The sequence below is a fragment of the Mytilus galloprovincialis genome, chromosome 4 (genome assembly GCF_965363235.1).
Source record: "Mytilus galloprovincialis chromosome 4, xbMytGall1.hap1.1, whole genome shotgun sequence".
In the NCBI taxonomy this organism is placed as follows: Eukaryota; Metazoa; Mollusca; class Bivalvia; order Mytilida; family Mytilidae; genus Mytilus; species Mytilus galloprovincialis.
The window spans coordinates 17,231,676-17,237,879 of record NC_134841.1 but is presented as its reverse complement, the minus strand read 5'-3'; positions in this window follow the sequence as shown (position 1 = coordinate 17,237,879).

The window sequence follows — 6,204 nt, the reverse complement described above, 5'->3', positions numbered from 1 at the left end:
CCATCACTTGGCGTCCGGCGTCCGTCGTCGTCGTCCGTCGTCGTCGTCGTCCGTCGTCGTTAACTTTTACAAAAATCTTCTCCTCTGAAACTACTGGGCCAAATTTAACCAAACTTGGCCACCATCATCATTGGGGTATCTAGTTTAAAAAATGTGTGGCGTGACCCCGCCAACCAACCAAGATGGCTGCCATGGCTAAAAATAGAACATAGGGGTAAAATGCAGTTTTTAGCTTATAACTCAAAAACCAAAGCATTTAGAGCAAATCTGTAGGGGTAAAATTGTTTATCAGGTCAAGATCTCTCTGCCCTGAAATTTTCAGATGATTCGGGCAACCGTTTGTTGGGTTGCTGCCCCTGAATTGGTAATTTTAAGGACATTTTGCTGTTTTTGGTTATTATCTTGAATATTATTACAGATAGAGATTAACTGTAAAGACCAATAATGTTCAAAAAAGTAAGATTTACAAATAAGTCGTCAACATGACCGAAATGGTCAGTTGACCCCTTTAGGAGTTATTGCCCTTTATAGTCAATTTTTAACAATTTTTCGTAAATCTTAGTAATCTATTACAAAAATCTTCTCCTCTGAAACTACTAGGCCAAATTAATCCAAACTTGGCCACAATTATCTTTATGGTATCTAGTTTAAAACATGTGTGGAGTGACCCGGCCAACCAACCAAGATGGCTGCCATGGCTAAAAATAGAACATAGGGGTGAAATGTAGATTTTGACTTACAGCCCGTAACAGAGAAGTGATCGAATTGATGTTTCTTTACCGTCAAAATTAGCTACGTTATTGACAAACTTAATTGAGTAGTGACCGAACTATTGGTACTTTAACGTTAAAAAGATTGACAATGCTGACAAACTTTCATGTGTCGATAATCAAGTTTAATACCGATAATATTGAAAATAATTCTAATAATATGAAACAAAATATGTCCATGCACCATTTCGATTGGGCGAAAAGTAGTCATTTCTTCAAAGTCAGAACAGAAAAAAAAGATTTATGGAAGGACGTCTTGATAGTATTATTATTACTAAAAGAAATATACTGGTAAACAATTAAAAAGGTGTTTGATAGGAATGAAGTCCTTTATTTTTACAATGTGTACCGTATTTGTGATGGATTTGAATTCAATCAATAACTTCGAAATGTTTTCTCATATGTATACACAAAAGGGAGGACTGGTATTTGTACTTCTGTTAGAATATGTCTTCGTCCGTTTCACATGCCAAACTTTTTTCTAGTAAAGTTTAAACGGGAAAATTTTGTTGAGAATTTGTTTTAATATGACAAAATAACGAGCAAAACTATTTCTTGCAATGGCACACACAGAGAATATATTTTTTTAGTAAAAATCAGTAAAAAAAAAATTCTCCAAAATATACCATGGCCAGGACCTGACAGTTTTTAGCAGTGTACAAATGAAAATCGTCCGGAACTGAACTGCGCTTGCTGTCATTTTGAGGGATCATGCAACATTTCACCTATTACCCATAAACAACATAGGTTCTCAATTACTAAAAAAAGTTCTAAAAGATAATTTCAAATCAGAGTAAACATATAAACTTCCTTATATCCAGTCGAATTTGTCTATAGGTTACACAAAGCTGGTTCTTAAAACGTTTGTATCAGGGAAAACATTTTTCTTTGACTTTTAAAACATGTAGGCGAAACGGATTTCCTAACCATTCACATATGATATTCCGTATTTCTGATTTTTTGTTCGATAACGTAAATTATACTACTTTTTTTATGACTACGTGAACTTGTGCCATTTATTTTTGCTGGTCTTTAGGAAGACAATTTACAATTGTGCAGTGAACGGAGGCACTTATACATAACCTTATAATTCTGTTTGGAAACAAAAATAAATTCCCAATATATAAATATACATGTATGAATATACATGTATTATATGTCGTGTACATGATTGGATTTTGTAGATACAACTACCGCACAGAAAAAGTATCATGGATTTTGAGGCTTTCATATTCAAGGTTTTGAATTCTACCCTTGTTGAAAACCTGTGGAGACCTCTACAGTTCCTTAAAACATCAATTATTTTTTTTGTAAATTGAGTGCCGTCTCCCTGAACATGCTAACACTTAAGTCATATCTTTTCATTTTCATATTGTTTGTCTCTGTTGTCTTGATTGTTGGAACGATTCTAACAATATTTATGAAAACTTTCTGAGAATTATGAATATTTCTTCTCTGTCAGATATGGATCATTACCAATGATAAAATGAAATGCCGTACATCACATCTTATAGAGGTTTAAATTTCAAATATTCGTCAATAACTTAAGATATAGAGCAATTTTGTCTTCAACATTTCAAATGTTAAAGAGTACATTTGTATTTTTTACTTCGATTTGAAGGAAATTTATTTCAGTTTTTTCTGTGACAAAGTACAAGCATGTCGGTATTGCAACAATGCATGATTGACATAATCCCGGGACATAATAAACAGATAGGTATGAAAAAAGAAAAGATATGGGGTATTCTGTATCAGACGAAAGAAAAACTATTATAGTGTTGAATCCCATAAATATTCACAGTGCAAGCAAGCAGTATATAATATCTACATTGAGCAAATCGATGAGGTCATGTTTATTGTAGAAACGATGGATGCGACTCCGATAAAGTCATGATCAATGTCATTCAATCAATGAGTATTTATGCTATTCATAATGAATTTATCTGAGTCGCAGTCATCGTTTCTACAATAAACATTTCCTCGTAACAAATGATAGAAATTTGGGAGATCCTGTATTTGATCCTTTACCGTTAAAATGAAAATGCCAATGACAGAGGTTGATTATAAAAAATGTTTTACTGTGTTAAAAAAACTTCGACTTAAACAATGAAAACTTACACGTTGGACATGAAATATTTTGTTGATGAAGAAAATTAAATTATGTCACTTCTAAAATAAGTTTGTCGATAACGTAACTTATTCTGACGGTAAAGAAACGCGAATTCGATCACTACTCTGTTACGGGCTGTATATCTCTGAAACCAAAGCATTTAGAGCAAATCTGACGTGGAGTTAAATCGTTCATCAAGTGAAAATCTATCTGCCCTGAAACTTTCAAATGAATCGGACAACGGGTTGTTGGGTTGCTGCCCCGAAATAAGTAATTTGAAGGAAATTTTGCAGATTTTGGTTATTATCTTGAATATTATTATAGATAGAGATAAACTGTAAACAGCAATAATGTTCAGCAAAATAAGATCTACAAATAAGTCAACAAAACCAAAATTGTCAGTTGACCCCTTAAGGAGTTATTGCTCTTTATAGTAAATTGTTAACAATTTTCATAAATTTTTGTTAATTTTTGTAAATTTTTAGGAAATATTTTCCACTGTAATTACTGGGCCAAGTTCATCATAGATAGAGATGATTGTAGCAACAAGAATATTCAGTAAAGAAAGATCTACAAACACATCACCATCACCAAAACTCAATTTTGTCATGAATTTATCTGTGTTTATTGTTGATATGCACAAAGACCAAGGTGAGCGACACAGGCTCTATCATTATCTTCTTCTTTGTTGTTTCAACAATCAGATCTAGGTTTTACATTTTCTTTGTCGAATTTAATTTTAAAACCTGAAATTTTACGTTAAGTTGTATAACTCATATCAAAAATGTTAGTCAAAGTGACACACGTCCTTTTATGTTATCGTCGCTGCAACTGTTCCTTATGTTTTATAGAAGTTGCAATGTTTCTTTAATATTCACTTCAATAAAGTGTAATATTACTTATTAGTTTCATAAAAGTTCATAGTTTAGTTGTAATGATATTACATATATATAGAAACAAAAAAAAATACTCTACTTATATCCTACATATAGAGATAGAATAAAACTTAGCTTATAAAAAAAAACACCATTAAAGCATTAATATGAGTCTTTTATATGATTTTCAAGGGTTTTTTTTTTTTGGTAAAGGGTTTTAGTGTTTCTAATATATGTTAAACCAGGAAACTGCTTCGGATGCACATAACATTCCATTTGCCAATTACCGATTTGATTCTATTATTACACACTTTTTAAACAAATTATTTCCCTTTGTCAATCGTAGACTGGTTCCATATCGGACAAAGTTCCCTTTTGCCAGTGCAAAGCATGATGAATTGAAAAGAGGGACGAAAGATACCAAAGGGACAGTCAAACTCATAAATCTAAAACAAACTGACAACGTAAGGTAGTAATGAAAGTAATGTTTCTGCGGTTTAACTAATTTTTCATGGAAAATAATTTTTGATGTCAAAAGTATATAGCTAAACAACAAATTAATGTAATTAAAAGATTTAAAAACCTTATAGATTACTCACATTACGCACAGGTAAATTTGTGTAAGCTTTCCATTGTAAATAAAAATTAATGTCCCTCATAAGGGAGACAACCAAAATAGGGATCTCTAATTACAGAGTCAATTACGGGAATTGGCAAATAGCCTATTCATAACTCTTTTTTTCATTAACTGGCACTGGGTAAATACTGATGATGGAGGACCGCTTAGATGGTCAATGATTCGGTAATGACATATTTCATAACATTACTTGATACATTAAGAAATTATTAAGAAACAAAAATTCCGACTTCCTAGTAATATGTACATAATGTGTTATGGTCTTATCTGATAAACGGGAAAAGTAATATTTTTCATATCTATTTTTCATTAGAGATCCAAGTTTCCTTCTTATTGTCTTCCTTTATTAGTCCAGACATGCGAAAACCAATATATTTTAGAACCTGAACAATGTGTTTGTTAAAGGTACATTGAATATTCAACCTCTTCGATCTACCTATATGCTTATTTTGAAAAAATAAAAAGCGATATTCATCATTCTTAGTAAAATGACTAATAGTTTTAGCATTAACGTATGGTTATCAACCCAGAAAATCATCTTTTTATTATATAAGTGAACGACCATCAAGTAAAATCGTGAGTAGCCAAGAATAGTGTTTGATGCACTTACACAATCAGAACTGTTTGTGTTGATGCTCCTTTCTAATCATTTGTTTGGGATACTAAGAGGTGTTATTTACAAACTCAAGGATAAACCATTGATTAACTTCACAAAGTCTAACAAGTAAAAAGTTATCAAAGGTACCAGGATAATAATTTAATACGTCAGACGCGCGTTTCATCTTCATAAGACTCATCAGTGACGCTCAGATCTAAATAGTTATAAAGCCAAACAAGTACAAAATTGAAGAGCATTGAGGACTCAAAATTCCAAAAAGTTGTGCTAAATACGGCTAAGGTAATCGATTACTGGAATAAGAAAATATTTAGTTTTACGAAAAATTTAAAGTTTTGTCAACAGGATGTTTACTAAAAGACCATATGATAGAAATTCATGTCAACACCGAAGTGATTACTACTGGGATGGTGATACACTCGGGAACGAAACGTCCATCAGCAGTGGCATCGACCCAATGGTGTAAATAGTTATAAAGTAAACTTGTTGTTGTGTCAGGTGAAAAAATCCAAAAGTATTATGCTATAGGTTACAAATGTTAACTTAAAGGTTCATAATTAATGAACTTTAGGGGAATACATATCCTTTAGCTTATAGCTATATAGGCTATGCAATAGTTCCTATGCTTACTTTTCCATTCCTTAAAGTAAACAGCAGGTTGAATGAAAAAACTGACCACAGTGCTCTTTTAATCATAATGAACATTCATAGTTGTATAAAATTTATTTTGGATTTACTTCTGCCAGTGTATGACGTATTCAAGAGTTACTATGTTACCATCCTAATTGTATCAGATTAATAGCAAAAAGCCACATCTTTGGGGGTGTAACTTGTATCTTCATTTTCATTACAAACCAATGTTGAATAATTCCAAAACCTAGAAAAAATGCAATCAAGTTTGATGTTATAGCAATTTTTAAAAACAATCCACATATGAAGCAAGCGAAGGCTTCTGTTGATGTTTGAAAAAGTATTTGACAAATTATATCAATATTTAAGCCATTTCGATGTAAACATTAGGATAATTAGTTATCAAAGGTACCAGGATTATAAAACAAACAAAACTGAAATGGAAGATCACATTCTCCTAAAGTAGCGGCTCTATTTATATTTACAATCATCTTCAGAATATAAGTTTGATAGATTGGAGATAAGTATTATTTTGTTAAAACTTTTCAGACAATTCTTATAACAAA